Genomic DNA, 26053 nt, shown 5'->3' with positions numbered 1-26053 from the left:
AATTGCTGCTTACCACAATGATGTCGCCGGCGGGTTCGTCTTGGTGGTTCTAGGAAGGATAAAATCATGTTTTATTACAAGAATAAACGAGCAAAAATGGCCAAAAATAATAGTAAATGAAATGGCTGGAAAAGCACAAATAGTGAGCAAAGTGTGATCATTATATTGTGTTAACCAGTTCCTCCCTGCTTACCACGACGACCACATCGGCTTCATCTTTTTCAATCTAGGAAGAATAAAAACACATTTTAATACAAAAATTAATGAGAAAAAGGCAAACAGATTGTAAATGCAATGGCTGGAATAGGGCAAATAGTAACGTGGGAATTTTATATTGGGTTAACCAGTTATTCTCTGCTTACCGCAAGAAATTCTCTCGGGGGCTTATTCCGTTTTTTCTAGTGATGAATAAAAAAAGGTTTTATTATCAAAGGAAATGAGCAAATAGGCAAAGTAGAATGAATTCAGCAATACAATAGGGCGAGCAGATCCCTTGGGAATTCAGGGACACGTCTGAAACTGCAATCAGTGCCGCCCTGCAACATGTATTTATTAGACGTGTCCCTGAATTTTCAAGTGATCTGATCTCCCTACAATAATATATATATATATATGTTTAGGATCCCTTATACGAAAACCCGTTGCCAGAAAGAAACAGTACCTGTACTTGATCCCAACTAAGATATAATTACCCCTTATTGGGGCAGAACAGCCCTATTGGGTTTATTTCATGGTTAAATGATTCCCTTTTCTCTGTAATAATAAAACAGTACCTGTACTTGATCCCAACTAAGATATAATTACCCCTTATTGGGGGCAGAACAGCCCTATTGGGTTTATTTAATGGTTAAATGATTCCCTTTTCTCTGTAATAATAAAACAGTACCTGTACTTGATCCCAACTAAGATATAATTACCCCTTATTGGGGCAGAACAGCCCTATTGGGTTTATTTCATGGTTAAAGCCTCAGGTCCCGAGCATTCTGGATAACGGGTCCTATACCTGTATATAGCAAGGCTATGAATAGCACTATATGAGGGATATTAGAGTAAAAAGAATAAAGTACTTACCCTCGGCACGCAAGGCAAAAACGAAAGTAAACGCCGAAACATTTTCTCTCACTTTCTCTCTATGGAGACAAACAGAAATATCCCTTTAGTTACAGTAATTAGTGAGTGAAAAATGAGTGAAACTGTCAAAAAAATTGCTGTGTGGGTCAGAAACACGACGCGCAACATTTCTTTTCATGTCCGTCAATTTTTTTTGACAAATTGTTTCCGAATTTTTGTGCCATTTCGAAAAAACAATACACCAAAGCCCCCACAGCGCCAGTATTAAACTGATTCGTTATTATTATCTCTTATTCCTGCTAACGTTGGCACCAACACCCCTAGAGCTCCACCTACCTCAGTCACCTGATCAAGAATGAGCCAGTTTGGCCGCTGCTTGGGCACTTTGACTGTGACATTGTGACATCACAACGACATCACTCACAACAAACTCTAATTACATTGACTCCAACCTTTCTGAGGTTCAAACCATTGTGACATCACACGTGCAACTGGGGCCTGGGAATGTGGGTTACACACATATAGTTACATAGGGTTGGAATAACAATGTCACGTGACCAGCCCCAGCTGGGAATGGGTGTCATGTTACAGATGGCAGTTGAAATGGCAGATCTGTATTCCTGCACAGGCAGCGATGGGTTAATGTCTGTATAATAAATCCCATTGACTTAACATTGAGGCCGACTGTGAGGGATTGTAGCGCAGAGAGGGAATTGGTTAGAAACGTGAAATTTACCACATTTGAAGAGGTTTGCAACCCCTGTCAGAAGATACCCCGCACAAGGGTATAAGTTTTACCCCCGGGGCAAGAGTGGTCCCCAAATTAGCCCCATTGACTTATAATGGGGATTGTGGCAAATAACTAGTTTGTTGTAGACCCATGAATGAGGTGTCAAACCGTGCGGCTTATTCGGGAATGGGGTGCTATGACATTTCTGAAGGGTGGGCGGTTAATAGCCCCAGCAGGGGGCAATTCTCCACCCATAGACTTAAGATTGAGACCAACTTTGACTGAGTACCGCAAAGTTTGTCGTAGACCCATGAATGAGGTGTCAAACCGTGCGGCTTATTCGGGAATGGGGTGCTATGACTTTTCTGAGGGGTGGGCAGTTAATTGCCCCCAGCAGGGGGCAATTAACCACCGTTTGTCATAGAACCATGAATGAGGTGTCAAACCGTGCGGCTTATTCCGGAATGGGGTGCTATGACTTTTCTGAGGGGTGGGGGGTTAATTGCCCCAGCAGGGGGCAATTAACCACCGTTAGTCATAGACCCATGAATGAGGTGTCAAACCGTGCGGCTTATTGGGGAATGGGGTGCTATGACTTTTCTGAGGGGTGGGCGGTTAATTGCCCCAGCAGGGGGCAATTAACCACCGTTTGTCGTAGACCCATGAATGAGGTGTCAAACCGTGCGGCTTATTCGGGAATGGGGTGCTATGACTTTTCTGAGGGGTGGGCGGTTAATTGCCCCAGCAGGGGGCAATTAACCACCGTTTGTCGTAGACCCATAAATGAGGTGTCAAACCGTGCGGCTTATTCGGCTTTGCTTTGTACCCCCGCTTACTTAATTGTGCGGCTTATTCGGGAATGTGGTGCTATGACTTTTCTGAGGGGTGGGCGGTTAATTGCCCCAGAAGGGGGCAATTAACCACCGTTTGTCGTAGACCTATGAATGAGGTGTCAAACCGTGCGGCTTATTCGGCAATGGGGTGCTATGACTTTTCTGAGGGGTGGGCGGTTAATTGCCCCAGCAGGGGGCAATTAACCACCGTTTGTCGTAGACCCATGAATGAGGTGTCAAACTGTGCGGCTTATTCTTGAATGGGGTGGTATGACTTTTCTGAGGGGTGGGCGGTTAATTGCCCCAGCAGGGGGCAATTAACCACCGTTTGTCGTAGACTCATGAATGAGGTGTCAAACTGTGCGGCTTATTCTTGAATGGGGTGGTATGACTTTTCTGAGGGGTGGGCGGTTAATTGCCCCAGCAGGGGGCAATTAACCACCGTTTGTCGTAGACTCATGAATGAGGTGTCAAACTGTGCGGCTTATTCGGCTTTGCTTTGTACCCCCGCTTACTTTATTGTGCGGCTTATTCGGGAATGGGGTGCTATGACTTTTCTGAGGGGTGGGCGGTTAATTGCCCCAGCAGGGGGCAATTAACCACCGTTTGTCGTAGACCCATGAATGAGGTGTCAAACTGTGCGGCTTATTCTTGAATGGGGTGGTATGACTTTTCTGAGGGGTGGGCGGTTAATTGCCCCAGCAGGGGGCAATTAACCACCGTTTGTCGTAGACTCATGAATGAGGTGTCAAACTGTGCGGCTTATTCGGCTTTGCTTTGTACCCCCGCTTACTTTATTGTGCGGCTTATTCGGGAATGGGGTGCTATGACTTTTCTGAGGGGTGGGCGGTTAATTGCCCCAGCAGGGGGCAATTAACCACCGTTTGTCGTAGACCCATGAATGAGGTGTCAAACTGTGCGGCTTATTCTTGAATGGGGTGGTATGACTTTTCTGAGGGGTGGGCGGTTAATTGCCCCAGCAGGGGGCAATTAACCACCGTTTGTCGTAGACCCATGAATGAGGTGTCAAACTGTGCGGCTTATTCGGCTTTGCTTTGTACCCCCGCTTACTTTATTGTGCAGGAAATACCACTGGGGGCATATGGGGCTATTATATGAGAGAGTACAGACTGGGCAGGTATATAAGCTTGGGAATCCCAGCATGCTTTGCTTTGTACCTCTGGATACATTATTGTGCAGGATATACCACTGGGGGCATATGGGGCTATTATATGAGAGGGTACAGACTGGGCAGGTAACTAAGCCTGGGATTCCCAGCATGCTTTGCTTTGTACCCCCGGGTACATTATTGTGCAGGATATACCGCTGGGGGCATATGGGGCTATTATACGAGAGGGTACAGACTGGGCAGGTAACTAAGCCTGGGATTCCCAGCATGCTTTCCTTTGTACCCCTGGGTACATTATTGTGCAGGATATACCACTGGGGGCAGCTCCTATGATACAGAAACTGTGCCGCTGACCTGATTGGTCACAGACTGGGCAGTACAGTGTTTGGGAAATAAGGCATAGATTCCACTTTTCCCTTTCTAATGCTAATTTAAACACAAGTGTGTAATACAATAGTGAGTGTTTAATAGGCTGGGTGGGATCTTTGGCTGGTAGTGGCTGCCTAACTGATGGGCCAGATTGGGCAGTTCCATTCATCAGGCCCCTGGGACCCAGATACATGGGAGGGGGTTGTATATAGGGGCAGGGTTGTCTTGTTGCACTGAGCCCTACGCACTCCTCAGCTAGGGGTATTCTCTGTGCAGGGAAGGCACTGAGGCCATTGTATTAAAGGGTTAATGGGCTTCCTGAGCAGAACTGCAGGGAGAACCCCACTGACCAATTGCGTTGGCCAGTGAGAAGTTTGGAGAGTCGCAGCTGCTTTTCTGTATTGGTGCCGCCTGTCACTCAGGTCTCTTAAGCGGCCTGTGCCAAGTCTTTCCTGCCCCCATTGTCCCCGGTGTTAGTGTGGCTGTGTGCGAGGGCTGAAATCTCTGTGTGAGCACTAACACCTTCCTGCTTGGCTTCTAATGGACCTTCCCTCTTGTCTCTCACTATAATGGGTTTTTCCATCAGCACGGCGCCCCCACCAGCGACACCAAAGTAAAGTACAACAGCCGCAGCGCCCAGATGTACCGGGAGAAGATCAGACAGCTGGCGAATGCTGCCATGTCTAAGCCTGGCACTGATGTGAGTGAGCGAGGGAGGCCATTGGGTAACAGTGCCCACAAATGGCAAAGATGGATATCATTGTGTGTTTGTATTGGTGCTCTTGGTACCGTATCCATGGCCCGGTGCAGCCGTCAGTCACCGAGATTTGTCAGTGCATCACCTCACCCTATTGGATGCTGATCACAGCATTAGTTTGGGCCTGCCTGGTATATAAATGGGCACGGTCACCATCAGGGGCACTGCAGTCAGGGGCTCCGTGACAGAGGGAGGGCAAGAGCTGGAAAGGCGCAGTTAGTGGGTCAGGAAAGGGTTGGACTTGTGGGGAAAATGTGGGTTCTGACATCTGATTTGGTCAGGGTAGATTAGGGTGTAAGCAAGGGGCCTTTTTTTCATTGGGGCCCCATTTTACTTGTTGGCAGGGCCCTCCAACCAGGGGCCCAGATGAATGAGCCTGTGTACTTGTGCCACATGAGAAGTGTTTATAAGATGAACCTCTGTCTCTTGCCAGCTCTGGATCGATGGGATGAACTGCGCTCTCGTTCAGCCGGCAGAGAAGAAAGAATCGGACTTTTTTGCAGAGATGACCCAGGTAAGCGCTGCTCCCGTCACTGTCATGGTTACATTTCACGGGCGCCATTAACTGGACCCATTGTAATCGCTCACCTCTTCAGCCTTCCAGCTCCTGGGAGGCAACCCCAGCATCAGAACCCGCATCTACCCTGTAACCCCTGTAACAAGAACTATACGCTCCCCGGAACCTGCTGATTCTGCAAGTGAGTGTGTATTTGTTTTTATAACTTCTTTATTATGAGTTGACATAGAAAGGTTCCAGTCATGTTAATATTCACATCTAGTGCCTCCTCTTTCCTTCAACTCAGGAGAGAAGGTGTAGCGTTATTTTTACCTTTCCCTTAATGGTTTTTAGCAATTCAGTGTCTATTAGATTAACTCAGTATTAGAAAATAGTGTAACATTGTCGGCTTATAACCGATAAGTAGTAACTACCTCACCGGGTCTGTCCTTGTGCTGCTTGCTATTGGTTCCCAGTCTGAATGCACTTGTTTGATAGGACTATGAAAGTTCTGCAGTCCTGTTTGGGGGGGTTAGTACTGTATGCATTCCACGGGGACCATATCTTTTTGTAGTTGGTGAGTCTGTTATCTTTTCTCGCCGACATTTTTCCCATTGTTGCTCTCCTACCGATCGCTTGTATGATTTGTTGTAAGCTGCTTTGTCCGCCTGTTTCCCAGTGCCTTGCTATTTCCGTAGTTGTGGCGTTAAACACATGAAGTAGAAGTTTTCTGTTATGTTTGTTTTGGGAAGTATAGTAGTAATGCTGTTTCAGGAGTTTTTGTGATGTTTATCTCTGTATTGATCCAATGAAAGACTTGTTCCCACAGTTCCTTTATTTGCCGGCATTCCCACCACATGTGGAATAATGTGCCTTTCTGATTGCATCTTCTCCAGCACGTTACAGGGTATGTGCCTGTTATTCGCTCTCATTTCTCTGGTGCCATATGCCATCTGAGTAGGAGCTTTTTATATGCTTCAATGTGGTTGGTGCATCTCGTTGCTCCTGTAGTTGTGCTGAGTATTTCTTGCCATTGTTCCTGTTTGATTGTTATTTTTAGGTCCTGTTGCCATTTTGTCATGTGTGGGTGTTTATGATCTTGTGGGATTGCTAATAAGAATTGGTAACATTCTGAGAGGGATCCTTTTCTCCTCCCCTCTAAAGCACATAATTGTTCCATTCTGGTTTTGTGTCTTAATGTTTTATATGAGGGCATATTCGTGCTTAATAGGTGCGTGATTCCCATGTATTTATAATACTCCTTATTTGGGATTTTTCCTGGAGTTCTTTGAATGTCCTGTAGGTGTTAATTAGATATAAGTCTGCTATTCTGTTGATACCTTTGTCCGTCCAAGTCGGGGAGATTGTGGGTCAGGGGCCCAAAGCTGCTATTGGTGTTATTGGGGAGGGGAATTCTCCCAGTTCCCCTTGTTTTGGTTGTGCCAATTTGAAAGTCCAGTTCTGGTGGTTGGTGATATCTGTGGTGTTTCCGGTCTCTGGGTTTTTGGGATCCGTAGTAGTTGGGGTATTGTCATATTGGGCAGGAAACTATATTTTCAATGTCAAGCCATTTTTTGGTGTGTCGAGGGCTGTGCATTTGGGCTGCTGTGCCCGGTATTGTAGCCCTGTAGTAGTGCAACAGGCTGGGAACCCCTAATCCGCCATTTGTTACTGAGTACTGAAGAATTTGAGTTGCAATTCTTGGCTTTTTATTGGCCCATATAAAATTGTTAATATGTGACTGCAGAGTCTGAAGGTATGGTAGGGGGAGTTGTATCTGAATTGTTCTGAAAAAGTATAGAATTCTTGGTAGGGCGTTCATTTTAATGGCCACTATTCTGCCTAGCCATGAGATACACTGTGCTTTCCATTTCTGGTAGTCATTCTGAAGGGCTTTTTGTAGTGCTTTGTAGTAAGCTTGAAACAGTAGTTCAGGGTCTTTTGAGAGTTTTACTCCTAAATATTTTATAGAGTGCTTCCGCCATTCAAGTTTTCTTTCATAAGTTGTATTTCTGATGTTGGGATGTTTATCGGGAGAGCTTGTGTCTTACTTGCGATTATCTTATACCATGATATTTGATATAATTGTTCTAGTTCCTTCAGTAAGTTAGGGATTGATATGTGAGGGTTGCTGAGTGAGAGTATTATGTCTTCTGCAAAGCGGCCTGTGGTCTGGGGGCAGCCTGTGTTTGTGTTCCTGTGATGTTGATGTTCGCTCTTATTTTGCATGCTATTGGTTCTACCATTAGGGCAAATATTAAAGGGGACAGGGGGCAGCCTTGTCGCGTGCCATTCGTGAAGCAGAAAGTCTCCGACAGGATCCCTGCTGCGTTTACCCTAGCTGATGGTAATGAGTAAAGAGTCATTACTGCCTTTATGAAATGAGTTCCTAGGTTACATTTTTTGAGTTTGTTCCATATATTCCCAGTGGATCCTGTCGAAGGCCTTTTCTGCATCTAGAGATAGCAATAACGCTGGTGTTTTACATTGTTTTATTATTTGCAGTAGTGTGTGGAGCTTTCTAGTGTTATCTGGGGCCTGACGTTCCATCACAAATCCGACCTGGTCTGTGTTTGTCAAGGAGGGTAACATTTTATTAAGTCTATGTGCGAGTATTTTAGAATAAAGCTTTAGGTCAGTGTTTAATAAGGCTATTGGCCTAAAATGCTGACACATATCTGCTGGTTTCCCTGGTTAAGGTATAGTTGATATGTGCGCCTGTAGGAATTCTGGAACAATTTCACCTGTGTCCGTGATGTCTGTAAATAACTGTAAAAGCCGTGGGGCTAATTCTTTGGCAAATGTTTTGTAATAGATATTTGTATATCCATCTGGACCTGGGGCTTTCCCAATTTTGAGTTGTTTTATTGCTTGTTGTACCTCCTTTATTGTGATTGGTGAGTTAAGGGTTTCTTTTTGGTTTTGTGTGGGTTGTGGAAGATTCATTGATGTAAGGTACTGTGAAATAGTTTCTGCTGTAGGTTTTGGTTCGGTGTTATTTGACGTTAGATTATATAAGGGGGTGTAGTAGTGCTGCGAAAAGATCTGCTATTGTTTTGTTCTGCAATATAGGGGATCCTGGTTAGGGCCTGTTTGTTTCTCAGCTGTGGGGCTAGTAGTTTGTCTGCCTTGTTGCTTTTAGTATAATCAGTTTGTTTTAGAAGCTTTAATCGGTTTTCTGTTTTATTCAGTAGAGCTTGGTTTAGTTCTCTCTTAGTGTTTTGAATATCCTGGGCTAGTTGTTAGTGGGGTTATCGTGGAATTGCTTTTCTAGGTGTTTTATTTCTTGTTCTAAAGTGATTGGTTGTTTTTCAGTTTCCCTACGTTTCCTTTAGCCATAGCTATAAATTCCCCTCTCAGGGTCGCTTTATGTGCGAGCCATAGGTATTGTGCTCCTACCTCTTCTGATTTATTGTTTTTAAACTATTTGTTTATGTTTTGTTTTATTGGGTTTTGGTCCTCTCTTCGTGTGAGGAGGGAGTCGTTCAGTCTCCAGGGTTCTATGTTACTAGTAGATCTTCCTCGTCCTATTTCTACACCTATTGGGGCGAGGTCCGACCAGTTTTGAATTCCTATCCATGCTTTGGTTATTGATGTCGTGGGTTGTCTGTAAATATCATGTCTATTCTAGAGTGCATGGAGTGCCTAGGGGAGTAATAGGTAAATTCCTTAAGCTCTGGGTTTTTTGCTCTCCATGTATCCACTAGTGCTAAATTATGGAAAAGATCCCTAAACTTCTGTGCTGCTTTTACCTGTTGTTTGGTTATTGTTTTTTTCACTGTTCTGGCTATGTCTTGGATTGGATCCATTATCTTACCCCCCAACTGTCCCGCTTTTCACGGGACAGTCCCGGTTTTTACAGCGCGTCCCGCTGTCCCGGATTGTTCAATGAATGTCTCGCATTACGGAAATGCAGAACATTCATTAAACTATCCAGGCCAGTGGGACGCGCTGGCTGTAGCGGAGCACTCCGGCTCCGTCTCTTCTTGGGCTCCTGCTCCTTAATCGGCTCCTCGTACGGCGGCGACAGGTCCTTTTATAAGGTTGCGCCCGTGCGTACGTGTGACGTCACACGTACACACAGGCGCAACCTTATAAAAGGTCCTGTCGCCGCCGTACGAGGAGCCGAATAAGAAGCAGGAGCCGCAAGAAGTCTATGGGGGCCGCTATGTATGGGGGCATTTTCTATTGGAGGTACTCACTATGGGGGCAATTGGGGGGTACTGTGTATGGGGGGCACTGTGTAAGGAGGGCTACTGTGTAAGGAGGGCTACTGTGTATGGGGGGACACTGTGTAAGGAGGGCTACTGTGTATGGGGAGCTACTGTGCATGGGGGGGCTACTGTGTATGGGGGGACACTGTGTATGGGGGGCACTGTATGGGGGGGCACTGTGTAAGGAGGGCTACTGTGTATGGGGGCACTGTGTATGGGGGGCACTGTATGGGGGGGCACTGTGTAAGGAGGGCTACTGTGTATGGGGGAACTTTTTATGGGGGCATTGTGTATGGAGGGTACTTTCTATGGGGGCACTGTGTATGGGGGCTACTGTCTGTGGGGCAATTGAGGTCATGGTCTATGGGGTCAATTGGGGGCACTGTCTATGGGGGCAAATGGGGCACTGTGTATGGGGGGCACTGTCTATGGGGGTGCTGTCTATTGGGCCATCGTGGGCACTATTTTAACTATTTTAAAAATGGGGTGTGGCACTTGGGGGCATGGCCAAAAAGTGGGCGTGGTCCAAAAAAATTGCCGCACAGCGCGCGCCAAGTCTTTTTGTCCCTCTTTTCATTTTTCAAATGTTGGGAGGTATGCATTATGCAATTAAATCTCCCACTATAATACATTTCCCGCTTTTATATTCCAAGAGATTTGTGAGTGTTTTGGTGAGGTATTGTAGCTGGTTGTCGTTAGGGACATATATATTGATCAGTGTGTATACCTGGTCACCTATATTGCATATCAACATCAAGTATCTGCCCATAGAGTCCGCATACATCAGGTGCATATGAAATGATACTTGGGAGCTTATTCGCTTATTACGCCTTTTGATTTGGTTTTGGAGTAAGCGTGGTAATTGTGGGGATAGTTCCTGTTATAAAAGTTTGGGTGATTAGACTTTTTAAAATGGGTTTCTTGGTAAAATATCAGGTCAGCTTTGGCTCTAAAAGCCTCATTTAGGGAGAGATTTTGCGGGGTATTTAATCCCCTGGCGTTTATAGAGTATACATTAACCATCTCTGCATTTTGATGTATGCTTTACCCTTTGGGTTATTAACATTTTTGTCACAAATATTTTTCTCCATTAGGACTTTGACCCGGTGAGTAAACAAATAACATTTAACTGGTAACTGTAAAGAGTGTAATTTTCCCAGCTTCTGTTGCTGGATTTCAGGTAGGTAGTGTATTATCATTAGTCTATAGGTTAGTTGCCTTCCTGTGGCACAGTATTTATTTGTTGATACTGTGCCCTTTTATTTTCCAAGGCTTTTGCCGTTGGAGTGGGGAGGGGGGAATGCGCGATGGACTTCAATTTGCTCCGCATTCTCTGAGCTGCTTTCAGTTGCTTAATGTCTATTTTAGTGGTAGATTGTGAGGTTCACCTTGTGCATAGTTATGGAGTGTGCCATTCCCTGGGAAGCTTACGAGGTGATGGTGTTTGCGGAGGGGTGCGTTTGGATGGAGATGTTGGGAGTGGGAGGTTCCAGTGTTGCTTTGGCCTCTGGGGAGTTGAAGACAGTCGGTGAGCCATTTCTAAGCGCTATAAGCTTAACCGGGAATCCCCATCTGTACGGGATCTTGTTCTGCCGGAGCTGTGTGGTGACTTTGGCGTATGCTTTCCTTTTCATTAAGGTGGTTTGCGAGAGGTCTGTGTAGATTTGCCGGTCTGCGTATTTAGCCGGCCAATTTTCTTTCTTGCGTGCTGCTTGTAAGAGTCTCTCTTTTACTAAGTGGATCTTCGTCAGCACATCTCTGGGGGCTGCTTCTGGAGCGGATCTCGGCTTTGGAACCCGGTGGATTCTATCTATTGTCAAGTCTATTGGAGGTGCATTTGGTAGAATTGCCTGTAATAGTTCCGTTAGCTCTCCAGTTGGCGTGGGGGAACTGATTCTGGGATGCCCCGCAGTTTCAGGTTATTTCTGCGGGAGCGACCCTCTAGGTCCGCTACCTTGTTTGTGAGACGCTCAACCTCCTTCTCTAGTTTGTTCTGTTGGTCCGCTAGCTCGTTATGGGCCTCTGCGTATTCTCCCATTTTGGTTTCAATATGTGCCGTGCGCTCTCTGAGCTGTTTTAGGTCGGCTTGTAGGGTTTTTTGAGGTCTAGCAGTATGCGTTTTATATCTTCCGCTGGTGCCTATTTCTCCCTCTGCAGTTTCATGCTGCTGATCTAAAATGGCGTCTCGCGACGCGTGAGTGTAGGGTTGCGGCGTAAAAAATGCAGTTATCTGCTTTGATGCTTTTTTGTTGGGATTTTTAGGACCCGTGTCCATTCAGCAGTGCTTTCTTGTCCCAGGTATGGTGTATGGGTAGGCTTTTTAGTGCTAATTTATCGCTTTTTTAGCTCAGATTGTCGGAGCTCGCCGGAGTTACATCCGTCAGGTTTGCTGGGTAGCTCCTCCCTCCCCAAGTGAGTGTGTATCTGATATGCCGCCCCCACCTCAGTCTCCATGGCGCTCTGTGTAATACAGATATTATTGTGTTCCTACAGATGCAGAGAGTGGGCCCAGTGTGGACAATCTAAGCACATCCCCAAAAGCTGCCGTGGGTGAGTCCATTTCCATTCTGTAGATTTGCTCACATGTAGGTTGGAAAGGGTAAAGCTAATTGCACCAGGAGAAGCGTATGTAGGACCTTGGCGAGTGTCCTGAAGTCAGGTATCTGTTAACCCAGGGCTAGTCTAACTGCAACTTTCAGCAGGATCCAGAACAATCCCAGCTGCAGATTGAGGTTTGGCCACTAGAGGGCAGCACAGGAGCTGGGAATAGAGAATAAAGGTGGCCATACGTGGGCAGATTTCCGCTGCTGATTCTGGTCCTTTAGACTGATTCAACAGCTTATCTGCTGTATATGGGGCCCCCCAATGGGCCTACCCGACTTGTATCTGGCCTAAAATTGTCCAGGTCATGATCCGGCAGGTTTGAATTTCCCATTGGATCGGGGACTGCATCAGCTCGTTAATGCAATCCTCAGTCTGACGGCCCAAATACCTGCCATTTTAATTCAACCATTGGGATAATATACTGTAGGTGGGAATATCGGGAGACCTCGCCAAACAAGGACCTCGGTCCCATGGTGCCTATGCCCGCTGTTGTAATTCGGTCATTCAGCTCGGTATCTCTCTCCTTAGGTGGGCATCTCAGGAAGATCCTCTCGTTTGGCAACCTCAACAAACGGCAGATCTTACCGTGAATGGCCACCTAAAGTCCAGGTATGTTCTTCTACAGATCTAATCTACTTCTTAGTGGGATCTTCTCCAGCTTTTACCTACTGCCAGATATATTGTTCTCTTTATTGGTTTGATTCAAAATTCTGGGAATCTGGCCTGAAATTGGCCAGATATCGATTGGGCAGGTTAAAAAAATTTAGTTGGATCGGGGACCACATCGGCTCGTTGATGCGGTCCCCAAACCGACTTTGCCTATTCCCGTCGTTATAATTCGATCGTTTGGCCCCAGGGCTAAACAACCGAATTAGCCTGGATTCTCGCGATATCCTTTACCCGTAGCCAGCGGATCTGAACGTGTATGGGCACCTTAAGTCTACAATGTCCCCCAAACCCAAAGAAAAAAAGTTATAAAAAGGAAAAGAAAAAGGTACATTGTCGCAGCTGTAAGGGGGTAACCCCTGGACTGTTGTGGGGGGGTTATAGGAGATTTCATTTAAGGCAGCCTGTGGGGTTTGAGCAGAGCCGGGCTCATTCCCTGGGGTTGGAAGTTCTGAGCTATTCAAGTATTAAAGGTTATGACATGTTATGTGCTGTTCCAAATAAAGCGGCTGCGGCCTTTCCCCACCAATGCCCTTGTGCCCTGTGTATTTATTATTTGCTGTATGCCTATTGCCTGCTACTAGCCCCATGTCTCAGCCACACGGCTCCATTGCTCCAACAGTGACTGGAAAGGTTCCCTCTCCATATGCACATATAGATCCCCAACATCTTGTAAAGGAGAAATAAACCCCCAAAACAAATCTGGGTAGAAATGCTGTATTTCATGCACTGAACATAATGCAGCAGGCTAAAGTACCAGAACCTCTATACCAGTAATGATCCGGTCACTCACCCGTGGGCACAGGGGGGTCAGTGCCAGCAGCCCAGAGTATGTGCCGGGAATCAGCAGAAAGAAGATGGGGGGCTACTGGGGGCATCTTCAGGGGCACAGATCTGCTAAAGGGCCGTGGGGGCCTTGGGCTGGTACAGAACCCCAAAATGTAATTGCAGCATTTCTACCCTACTTCTTTTTTTGCGTTTAATTTCTCTGTTAAAGGTCAATAAAATGTATAATTCCACATATTAAATTGCGCATCTCTCACCCAAAGACGTATATTAATGGCAACATAATTGTTTCCAAAACTCTGCTTTGCATGTAATGAGGCCGGCAGCATGAGATCCATCCTCGGCAGTTAATCTGGGAGGGAACAGGCACAAAGTTTACAAGATAAAGCCCTAAGGCTACTGTCCCGCCTGGGCATTGCCAGGGACTTTGTTTGAATCGGGTTTCAGATACTTGCAGAATAAAATAAGCCCGGCCTCGTATCTGCTGATGCTCAATGTAAAGAGCTGGGATTGTGTGTGGGCTCCTCTCTATGGCAGGGATCCCCAACCTTTTATTACTCACATGTAACAAGTGTTGGGGAGCCACACAAGCATAAAAAATAGTCTTTTGGGGATGACAAATAAGGGCTGTGATTGGCTATTTGGTAGCCCCATGTAGACTCTGCAGGAAGCTATAATTGGAATAAAACTGTAACTTTGCGCTTACAAAACTTGCCCCAAGCCAGACATTTAATACTGGGCACCTACATTGGGGCCACTGGGAGCAACCTCCAAGGGGTCGGTGAGCAACATGTTGCCCCTGAGCCATTGGTTGGGGATCCCTGCTCTATGGTAAGGGGAAGAGAGTGGTGCTTGCACCCAAAGTGAAAAAGCTGACACGACTTTTCCAGTTTCTTTCTCTTGATGGGTTGAGGCCCAAGGCGTGTAATGGATCTGCCCCTAGTTCCACAGTGCTAGGAACCTGCATAACACAGACCAAAGGGAAACACCTCAAACATATTAACATGGACCGACAGTTCCCTCTACTCCACTGATCCCCAGCCAGTGACTCGGGGGCAACATGTTGCTCCCCAACCCCTTGGATGTTGCTCTCAGTGCCCCCAAACCAGGGAGTTATTTTTGAATTCCTGACTTGGGGGCAAGTTTTGGTTGAATAAAAACAAGACCAAATAAAGCCCCCTGTAAGCTGATAGGGTGCATAGAGGCCCCTAATAGCCAATCACAGCCCTTATTTGGCTCCTCCATGAACTTTTATGGTGCTTGTGTTGCTCCCCAAGTCTTTTTATATTTGACTGAGGCTCACGAGTAAGAAAGGTTGGGGACCCCTACTCTACTCCATTCTTCTGGTACTGCCTGCCTAACCAGGTCTTTGCTTCTGCCTGAGGAGAACTCTTGTACTTCATACAGGGATCCTTTTTAACAACAAATCTCCTTCTTTAGGGTCTCCCTCTGTTATTATGGGGAACCTCAAACAGCTCGGGAGCCTTCCACATTATAAAACACAGGCATACAAGTCCTTATCATGATGCACATAGCAGCTATAGCGCCTCTCTCCTCTATGGATCTGGAATCATCTCATACTGTAGGTGCAAAATATTGGTGCTGAGCAGAACCCAACAGAACCTGGAACTGACCCCCCTTACCCAGTAAATACTCCTGTACATCTTTATGTCTTGTTTTATTTACTTTAGCTTTCTGTTGGGTCAGTTGTTCCTAAGGGATCTTTCTGATGAAATGAGGAGATGCCGGGGTTGAATGAGGAGATGCCGGGGTTACTTTCTTTAACTATTTGCAAAACTTTCCTACAACACAGGGATCACACACACGGCCATACAAAGCTGTCAACTTGGCCCCTCCAGACTGGACTGGCAGCTGATTGGTTTGTGTATGGGGCCTCCCATAGGCCTACTTTATCTCTTTCTAAACGTTGGCCTGATGTTAGCTGAGTAAGTTAGAAAACGCAAGACACATGTCTATGTGATCCTCCTCTGATGGGCCTTTCTAGGCCGCCATTATGATCCAAATGTTGGCCCAAATGATCAGATTGTGCTGATTGGGCCAAACGTGGTGGCTAACGCAGGTAAAGATCTGTTTATTTGGCAGCTTTACAGTATTAAAGAGGAGCACTCACCGGGCCGAATCCACTGCATCTGGAGCCCGTGCTATTGCGTCACCAAACCCCCCGATCCAGGCGCAATTCATCCAAACAAAAATATGGGCGGAGCACTGGGAATCCAAATTGATTAAAAAGTCACTTTTCTGATATGATATAGGTCAAGTCCAAAAAAGCCATAATCCACAAAAGTTGCAAATGAAGTTCACGTATAATATGCAGCCATTTTATGTACTGGTTTTATGTTTATGTACATTATGTTATATACCTTATATCTACCTTATTTATGGCTCATAAGTAAATCAGGTAGATATAAGGAATATTATGAATATGTTCACTCAGTTACTAGGTTAAACAAAACTAGAACATAGAATCTATACATAAAATGGCTGCATATTATACAGGAACTTCATTTGCAATGAATCAGTTTGGGATCCCAATGCTCCGCCCATATTTTTGTTGGGACATTTGGCAGCTTTGCCAATGTATGGCCGCCGTAACTTTATTCCGCTTCCCCTACTTGTGGCCCTAACCCCAATGATAAGTGTAACACTCAGGGGCCCAGGGACAGACAAAGTTGTGGCTATTGCTGGAACCCACATACCTGCCCCCCCCCCCCAGTGCATTTCCCCAGATCCCCACATGCAGCCAATGTAGTAAATGGCCCCCTGCTCACACTCTCACAGGCTTTAGTTACACTGTTGTACTTACAGCAAATAGGATTTAGTTGGCTCGGGCTGCACAGTATTAGCGCTTATCTGGTTTCCGGCTCTGACTCTGATAAGGAGCAGCGATGCACAAAAGTGAGCGCATTATGATCCTGCGTTTCCTTGGTTACCGGGGGGAAACATGTGGCGCCCCAAACTGAGCTCTCAGGGTACCTTTATTCTAACTTTTAGCATGTTATAGAATGACCTATTCCTAGCAACTTTTCAATTGGTCTTTATTATATATTTGTTATAGTTTTTGAATTATTTCCTTTCTTCCAACTCTTTGCAGCTTTCAAATGGGGGTCACTGACCCAAGCCAAGCCAAAATTGGGCCGGACACTCGCACTCAGACAAATGGCCGCGCGGATACGTCCAGCCTGTGTGACTTGCGCTATTGCGTATATAAATGTATTAAATATCTTACTGAGCCCCCCAAAGCTTTCCCAATCCCAGGGAACATGAGTGATGGGGAGGCCGATGCTGCCACTGGGGGGCGCCCAGCTGGGAAAGGCTCTTACTCAATTCATATCTGTACTTGTCAGAGGGAGAAATTAAAGGCAAAATTAAACTGTCTGTTCCCTTTTATGGGCAAAATACAAAGAGAGAAGAAATGGGGGGAAATACAGTCGCATTTAACTGGAAATGTAACGCCGAGTCAGAGTTTCCTTAGGTGGGTAGTTGGTTGGTGGGTGGGAGGGTGGGTAGGTTGGTTGGTGAGCAGGTGGGTATGTAGGTTGGTTGGTAGGTGGGTAGTTGGTTGGTTGGTAGGTTGGTTGGTAGATGGGTAGGTTGGTTGGTGAGCAGGTGGGTAGTTGGTTGGTGAGTAGGTTGGTTGGTAGGTGGGTAAGTTGGTTGGTGAGCAGGTGAGTATGTAGGTTGGTTGGTAGGTGGGTATGTAGGTTGGTGGGTAGTTAGGTAGGTTGGTAAGTTGTGGGTAGGTTTATGGGCAGGTAGGTAGTTAGATAGGTTGGTGGGTAGGTAGGTAGGTTTGTAGGTGAGTTGGTAGGTAGATGGGTGGGTAGGTAGTTAGGTAGGTAAGTTGTGGGTAGGTTTATGGGTAGGTAGGTGGATGGGTGGGTAGGTTGCTAGGTGGGTGGATAGGTTGGTAGGTAGGTAGAGTGGGGGGTGAGTCCAATAAAGATAATGGTTCCCTCGCATCCCATTGGCTGTGGGCAGTCACGCAGTCGAAGCCCATGATGACCCTAATTAGACTGCTAATTACTCTCTCTCTATGGAAGTGATTAATGTGCAACAGGAGAGATCTGGCGGCTGCCAACGCCGGTAACGAGGGGGGATAATGGGGTATTGGCATCTCATGTGAGTCCGGCGCCGCTAATTATTCCCCCCCCCCCCCGTTTCGTAAATCAGAAGCCGACCCAGAACAGAGCGACAGTTGCATCACCGGCAGCGACAGTTGCTGTTTTGTGGATCTGGGATGTCAAAGCTGCAACCCCCCCGGCTGCTGATACAGGGGAAGGAAAAGCTAAAATATTTGGTTGGTGCCGAGGGTACTTTCTTCTACAGCACTACTGGGCCGCCATGTAACTGCCCTGGGTGGGGCAAATGCACAGTATGGTACTTGTGGGGCAGGGGATGATTGGCAAGAAGAAAACCCATGGTGGCGCAGCTCTCTGGTAATAACATACCCCGGGCCGGTGTGACTTTTATGGTAAGTGAGCCCAGAGCCCACTGAGCACGTGCAGTGCCACTGACACACAAAAGACGGCCTAACAAGATCCAATATGGGGGGCTGCCGGGGGTAACTGTGAAGGCCGGGATCATTACTGCTATAGGGCTGCTGCCCCTCTGGGCTGGTACAGTAAGTACAGGATATAAAATACAGCATTTCTAGCATTTTAGGTTTAGTTCTCCTTTAACTGTATGCGCATCTGCCTTACAGTAAGTACCAGGCTCCGTTATGCACCCCCAGCAGCCTCTAATTTGCCCGTCTGAATGATGGGTAGGGGTGCTGCCTACATGCCCCCCCCCCAGCCCCCCAAACAAGAATTCCCATACAGAACTGACCCCCTATGATCCTAATTCCCAAACAGAAATAATAACAGCGTCCTGTGTTTAAAGGGGAAATTCAACATAAAGTGAAGGGTTCCCCTACTAAAGTTACCCCACCCCAAATGGGTGCTAAACTGTACCTACTAAACTCAATAAACCAATCGCCTGTGCGGATTCGGCTGTGGCTATTTTTATGTTTAAGGTGCAGAAAGCAGTGCTGGGGGGGCTAAATAGTGTTATATACACACACTACATAACAGGGGGTGAGGGAAGGGGATAGAAAGCTATTTTCCCCCATCCCTGTCTATAAAATGTATTTGTATAGGAATCAATAATCAGCTGCAATACTCTCATTGGCCACTGGGTGGCAGAGCTGTATAACAAATAAAGTGAATCACCCTCACTGTTGAGGCTATGAGCAAAGCTAAAGGCAATGTAAACCCAAAATAAAGGATTTTTCAGGAATAAAAGTAAATATCATTTATTGGAAGAATACCGCTGTGTTGCAGGAAACAAAGCACAACAGAGCGTAGAACTATATCAGAAATGTATTGGCCTATGTATGGTGCCTGCCCAAACGCCAATGTGCCCCTCCCCCCAGGGCTCCATCGGCCCCCCATTATGATCTAGTCGGCAGCCTGGGAGCCAAATAATCAGACCATCCCAGTTTGACTCAGAGATTGCGGCTTATGCCCAGCTTTAGGCCGGCCCAGTTTAAAGGGCAATGGAGTCCTGTTGGTACCAGCAAGTCAGTGGGCCTTAGTGTATAATGGGCCGGGGGTGGGTTCCTTGGTGCCCCAGTCCCATGGCCAATAACATAACTGATATATTATTGCTATCAAAGGGATGGTTTACCTTTAATCTAACTATGTTATCGAATTACCTATTAATAGCACCTTTTCAATTGGTCTTCATTATTTATTTCTTATAGTTTTTGAATTATTTCCTTTCTTCCAACTCTTTGCAACTTTAAAATGGGGGTCAGTGACCCCGGCAGCCAAACCCTATTGCTCTGTGAGGCCCCAGTTTTATTGTTATTGTTACTTTTTGTAACTTTCATGTCTATTCAGCCCCCTCCTATTCATATACCAGTCTCCATCCAAACCACTCCCTGGTTGCTAGCGACCCTAGCAACCAAATAGCTGCTGAAATTCCAGGCTGCTGAACTGAAAATGGAATAACTAACAAAAACTACAAATATTAAAAAAAAAAGACCAATTGCAAATTGTCTCGGATTGGCTACATCACACTAACAGTTGACTGAAAGGTAAATAAGTGGAGTTTCTTTCCGTGCCAGAAACGGTTTTTATACTGAGTTATGAGCCCCCTGAGTACAGTCGGGGCCAAGACGCAGATGGAATCGCACAAATATCCATTACTTCTTCCCTTGTTCCTGCGGTGAATTGTTTGTATTGGGCCGGACACTCGCACTCAGACAAATGGCCGCGCGGATACGTCCAGCCTGTGTGACTTGCGCTATTGCGTATATAAATGTATTAAATATCTTACTGAGCCCCCCAAAGCTTTCCCAATCCCAGGGAACATGAGTGATGGGGAGGCCGATGCTGCCACTGGGGGGCGCCCAGCTGGGAAAGGCTCTTACTCAATTCATATCTGTACTTGTCAGAGGGAGAAATTAAAGGCAAAATTAAACTGTCTGTTCCCTTTTATGGGCAAAATACAAAGAGAGAAGAAATGGGGGGAAATACAGTCGCATTTAACTGGAAATGTAACGCCGAGTCAGAGTTTCCTTAGGTGGGTAGTTGGTTGGTGAGTAGGTGGGTGGGTGGATGGGTTGGTTGGCAGGTGGGTAAGTAGGTTGGTTGGTAGGTGGGTAGTGGGTAGGTGGGTATGTAGGTTGGTGGGTAGTTAGGTAGGTTGGTAAGTTGTGGGTAGGTTTATGGGCAGGTAGGTAGTTAGGTTGGTGTGTAGGTAGGTTTGTAGGTGAGTTGGTAGGTAGATGGGTGGGTCGGTAGGTAAGTTGTGGGTAGGTTTATGGGTAGGTAGATTGGTTGGTAGATGGGTGGGTAGGTAGGTAAGTTGTGGGTAGGTTTATGGGTAGGTAGGTTGGTGGGTGGGTAGGTAGGTAGAGTGGGGGGGTGAGTCCAATAAAGATAATGGTTCCCTCGCATCCCATTGGCTGTGGGCAGTCACGCAGTCGAAGCCCATGATGACCCTAATTAGACTGCTAATTACTCTCTCTCTATGGAAGTGATTAATGTGCAACAGGAGAGATCTGGCGGCTGCCAACGCCGGTAACGAGGGGGGATAATGGGGTATTGGCATCTCATGTGAGTCCGGCGCCGCTAATTATTCCCCCCCCCCCCCCCCCGTTTCCTAAATCAGAAGCCGACCCAGAACAGAGCGACAGTTGCATCACCGGCAGCGACAGTTGCTGTTTTGTGGATCTGGGATGTCAAAGCTGCAACCCCCCCGGCTGCTGATACAGGGGAAGGAAACGCTAAAATATTTGGTTGGTGCCGAGGGTACTTTCTTCTACAGCACTACTGGGCCGCCATGTAACTGCCCTGGGTGGGGTAAATGCACAGTATGGTACTTGTGGGGCAAGGGGATGATTGGCAAGAAGAAAACCCATGGTGGCGCAGCTCTCTGGTAATAACATACCCCGGGCCGGTGTGACTTTTATGGTAAGTGAGCCCAGAGCCCACTGAGCACGTGCAGTGCCACTGACACACAAAAGACGGCCTAACAAGATCCAATATGGGGGGCTGCCGGGGGTAACTGTGAAGGCCGGGATCATTACTGCTATAGGGCTGCTGCCCCTCTGGGCTGGTACAGTAAGTACAGGATATAAAATACAGCATTTCTAGCATTTTAGGTTTAGTTCTCCTTTAACTGTATGCACATCTGCCTTACAGTAAGTACCAGGCTCCGTTATGCACCCCCAGCAGCCTCTAATTTGCCCGTCTGAATGATGGGTAGGGGTGCTGCCTACATGCCCCCCCCCCAGCCCCCCAAACAAGAATTCCCATACAGAACTGACCCCCTATGATCCTAATTCCCAAACATAAATAATAACAGCGTCCTGTGTTTAAAGGGGAAATTCAACATAAAGTGAAGGGTTCCCCTACTAAAGTTACCCCACCCCAAATGGTTGCTGAACTGTACCTACTAAACTCAATAAACCAATCGCCTGTGCGGATTCGGCTGTGGCTATTTTTATGTTTAAGGTGCAGAAAGCAGTGCTGGGGGGGCTAAATAGTGTTATATACACACACTACATAACAGGGGGTGAGGGAAGGGGATAGAAAGCTATTTTCCCCCATCCCTGTCTATAAAATGTATTTGTATAGGAATCAATAATCAGCTGCAATACTCTCATTGGCCACTGGGTGGCAGAGCTGTATAACAAATAAAGTGAATCACCCTCACTGTTGAGGCTATGAGCAAAGCTAAAGGCAATGTAAACCCAAAATAAAGGATTTTTCAGGAATAAAAGTAAATATCATTTATTGGAAGAATACCGCTGTGTTGCAGGAAACAAAGCACAAAGTCGGAAGCTTATTGGCCTATGTATGGTGCCTGGCCAAACGCCAATGTGCCCCTCCCCCACCAGGGCTCCATTGGCCCCCATTATCATCCAGTCGGTTGCCTGGATGCCAAATAGAGATCATCCCAGTTTGCGGCTTATGCCCAGCTTTAGGCCGGCCCAGTTTAAAGGGCAATGGAGTCCTGTTGGTACCGGCAAGTCAGTGGGCCTTAGTGTATAATGGGCCGGGGGTGGGTTCCTTGGTGCCCCAGTCCCATGGCCAATAACATAACTGATATTGCCAAGGGGCGGTTTACCTTTAAGTTAACTGTTACTATGTTATAGAATGGCCTATTCCTAGCAACTTTGCAATTGGTCTTCATTATTTATTTGTTATAGCAGGAGCACCCCGTCTTCCTGGCATCAGCAGGAGCACCCCCTATTCCTGTCATCAGTAGGGTGCACCCCGTATTCCTGTCAGTAGGGTGCACCTCGTATTCCTGTCATTAGTAGGGTGCACCCCCTATTCCTGTCATCAGTAGGGTGCACATCGTATTCCTCTCATCAGTAGGGTGCACCCCCTATTTCTGTCATCAGTAGGGTGCGCTCCCTATTCCTGTCATTAGTAGGGTGCGCCCCCTATTCCTGTCATCAGTAGGGTGCACCCCCTATTCCTGTCATTAGTAGGGTGCACCCCCTATTCCTGTCATCAGTAGGGTGCACCCCCTATTCCTGTCATCAGTAGGGTGCACCCCCTATTCCTGTCATCAGTAGGGTGCACCCCCTATTCCTGTCATCAGTAGGGTGCACCCCCTATTTCTGTCATTAGTAGGGTGCACCCCCTATTCCTGTCATTAGTAGGGTGCACTCCCTATTCCTGTCATTAGTAGCAGCACCCCCTATTCCTGTCATTAGTAGCAGCACCCCCTATTCCTGTCATTAGTAGGGTGCACTCCCTATTCCTGTCATCAGTAGGGTGCACCCCCTATTTCTGTCATCAGTAGGGTGCACCCCCTATTTCTGTCATCAGTAGGGTGCACCCCGTATTCCTGTCATTAGTAGGGTGCACCCCTATTTCTGTCATTAGTAGGGTGCACCCCGTATTCCTGTCATTAGTAGGGTGCACCCCCTATTTCTGTCATTAGTAGGGTGCACCCCGTATTCCTGTCATTAGTAGGGTGCACCCCCTATTCCTGTCATCAGTAGGGTGCGCTCCCTATTCCTGTCATTAGTAGGGTGCGCCCCCTATTCCTGTCATCAGTAGGGTGCACCCCCTATTCCTGTCATTAGTAGGGTGCACCCCCTATTCCTGTCATCAGTAGGGTGCACCCCCTATTCCTGTCATTAGTAGGGTGCACCCCCTATTCATGTCATCAGTAGGGTGCACCCCCTATTCTTGTCATCAGTAGGGTGCACCCCCTATTTCTGTCATTAGTAGGGTGCACCCCCTATTCCTGTCATCAGTAGGGTGCACCCCCTATTCCTGTCATTAGTAGCAGCACCCCCTATTCCTGTCATTAGTAGGGTGCACTCCCAATTTCTGTCATTAGTAGGGTGCACTCCCTATTCCTGTCATTAGTAGGGTGCACCCCGTATTCCTGTCATTAGTAGGGTGCACTCCCTATTCCTGTCATCAGTAGGGTGCACCCCCTATTTCTGTCATTAGTAGGGTGCACCCCGTATTCCTGTCATTAGTAGGGTGCACCCCCTATTTCTGTCAGTAGGGTGCACCCCGTATTCCTCTCATTAGTAGGGTGCACTCCCTATTCCTGTCATCAGTAGGGTGCACCCCCTATTTCTGTCATTAGTAGGGTGCACCCCGTATTCCTGTCATCGGTAGGGTGCACCCCCTATTTCTGTCATTAGTAGGGTGCACCCCCTATTCCTGTCATCAGCAGGGTGCATCCCCTCTTTCTGTCATTAGTAGGGTGCACCCCCTATTCCTGTCATTAGTAGCAGCACCCCCTATTCCTGTCATTAGTAGCAGCACCCCCTATTCCTGTCATTAGTAGGGTGCACCCTGTATTCCTGTCATCAGTAGGGTGCATCCCCTATTTCTGTCATTAGTAGGGTGCACCCCCTATTCCTGTCATTAGTAGCAGCACCCCCTATTCCTGTCATCAGTAGGGTGCGCCCCCTATTTCTGTCATTATTAGGGTGCACTCCCTATTCCTGTCATTAGTAGGGTGCACTCCCTATTCCTGTCATTAGAAGGGTGCACTCCCTATTCCTGTCATCAGTAGGGTGCGCCCCCTATTTCTGATATTAGTAGGGTGCACCCCCTATTCCTGTCATCAGTAGGGTGCAACCCCTATTCCTGTCATCAGTAGGTGCACCCCCTATTTCTGTCATTAGTAGGGTGCACCCCCTATTCCTGTCATCAGTAGGGTGCAACCCCTATTCCTGTCATCAGTAGGTGCACCCCCTATTTCTGTCATTAGTAGGGTGCACCCCCTATTCCTGTCATCAGTAGGTGCACCCCCTATTCCTGTCATCAGTAGGGTGCACCCCCTATTCCTGTCATCAGTAGGTGCACCCCCTATTCCTGTCATTAGTAGGTGCACCCCGTATTCCTGTCATGAGTAGGTGCACCCCCTATTCCTGTCATTAGTAGGTGCACCCCCTATTCCTGTCATCAGTAGGTGCACCCCCTATTCCTGGCATCAGTAGGTGCACCCCCTATTCCTGTCATCAGTAGGTGCACCCCCTATTCCTGTCATCAGTAGGTGCACCCCCTATTCCTGTCATCAGTAGGTGCACCCCCTATTCCTGGCATCAGTAGGTGCACCCCCTATTCCTGGCATCAGTAGGTGCACCCCCTATTCCTGGCATCAGTAGGTGCACCCCCTATTCCTGTCATCAGTAGGTGCACCCCCTATTCCTGGCATCAGTAGGTGCACCCCCTATTCCTGTCATCAGTAGGTGCACCCCCTATTCCTGTCATCAGTAGGTGCACCCCCTATTCCTGGCATCAGTAGGTGCACCCCCTATTCCTGTCATCAGTAGGTGCACCCCCTATTCCTGGCATCAGTAGGTGCACCCCCTATTCCTGTCATCAGTAGGTGCACCCCCTATTCCTGGCATCAGTAGGTGCACCCCCTATTCCTGTCATCAGTAGGTGCACCCCCTATTCCTGTCATCAGTAGGTGCACCCCCTATTCCTGGCATCAGTAGGTGCACCCCGTATTCCTGTCATGAGTAGGTGCACCCCCTATTCCTGTCATTAGTAGGTGCACCCCCTATTCCTGTCATCAGTAGGTGCACCCCCTATTCCTGGCATCAGTAGGTGCACCCCCTATTCCTGTCATCAGTAGGTGCACCCCCTATTCCTGGCATCAGTAGGTGCACCCCCTATTCCTGTCATCAGTAGGTGCACCCCCTATTCCTGGCATCAGTAGGTGCACCCCCTATTCCTGGCATCAGTAGGTGCACCCCCTATTCCTGGCATCAGTAGGTGCACCCCCTATTCCCCGTGGTACTGAGCTATGTTGCACAATGCGGCACTAATTAGCCCCATATTTGGCTTTCGTTGTGTAATTAGCCGGGAAATACCATTCCCACCCCGACTAAGGCACCCAAACATACACAGCACCATATATAGAGCAGCACCCGGGCTCCCTAGTGACATCACCCGTGAGTGTGACTGCACCCAAACGGGTGTCACAGCTACTTACCTGCACAAGTAGCCCTGTGACTCTAGCTGTAGTACTTACCTGCACAGCTAGCCCTGTGACTCTAGCTGTAGTACTTACCTGCACAGGTAGCCCTGTGACTCTAGCTGTAGTACTTACCTGCACAGGTAGCCCTGTGACTCTAGCTGTAGTACTTACCTGCACAGGTAGCCCTGTTACTCTAGCTGTAGTACTTACCTGCACAGGTAACCCTGTGACTCTAGCTGTAGTACTTACCTGCACAAGTAGCCCTGTGACTCTAGCTGTAGTACTTACCTGCACAGGTAGCCCTGTGACTTTAGCTGTAGTACTTACCTGCACAGGTAGCCCTGTGACTCTAGCTGTAGTACTTACCTGCACAGGTAGCCCTGTGACTCTAGCTGTAGTACTTACCTGCACAGGTA

At 47.3% G+C, this 26053-nt stretch overlaps 1 protein-coding gene and 1 long non-coding RNA gene across 2 annotated transcripts in view; one reads left to right on the top strand and one right to left on the bottom strand.

Annotated features, from left to right (window-relative positions):
• Positions 1-12993, top strand: part of LOC105946102 (synaptotagmin-13-like) — a 43630-nt gene extending 30637 nt beyond the window's left edge. Inside the window, exons 4-8 of the transcript XR_004222226.1 lie at positions 4719-4832; positions 5323-5403; positions 5486-5587; positions 12093-12149; positions 12732-12993. The gene's annotated coding sequence lies outside the window, so the exon portion shown is untranslated. The remainder of the gene's footprint in view (positions 1-4718; positions 4833-5322; positions 5404-5485; positions 5588-12092; positions 12150-12731) is intronic.
• LOC116410275 lies at positions 53-1664 on the bottom strand. Its single transcript, XR_004222231.1, has 3 exons — positions 1072-1664; positions 363-398; positions 53-226 (listed from the first exon to the last, which is right to left on the bottom strand). It is a non-coding gene; the product is annotated as an uncharacterized LOC116410275 (long non-coding RNA).
• Positions 12994-26053: the final 13060 nt, after the last annotated feature.

The sequence above is a fragment of the Xenopus tropicalis genome, chromosome 4 (assembly GCF_000004195.4).
Source record: "Xenopus tropicalis strain Nigerian chromosome 4, UCB_Xtro_10.0, whole genome shotgun sequence".
Taxonomy (NCBI): Eukaryota; Metazoa; Chordata; class Amphibia; order Anura; family Pipidae; genus Xenopus; species Xenopus tropicalis.
The sequence above is the reverse complement of the archived record's forward strand: the minus strand, read 5'-3'. Positions and strand labels throughout refer to the sequence as shown.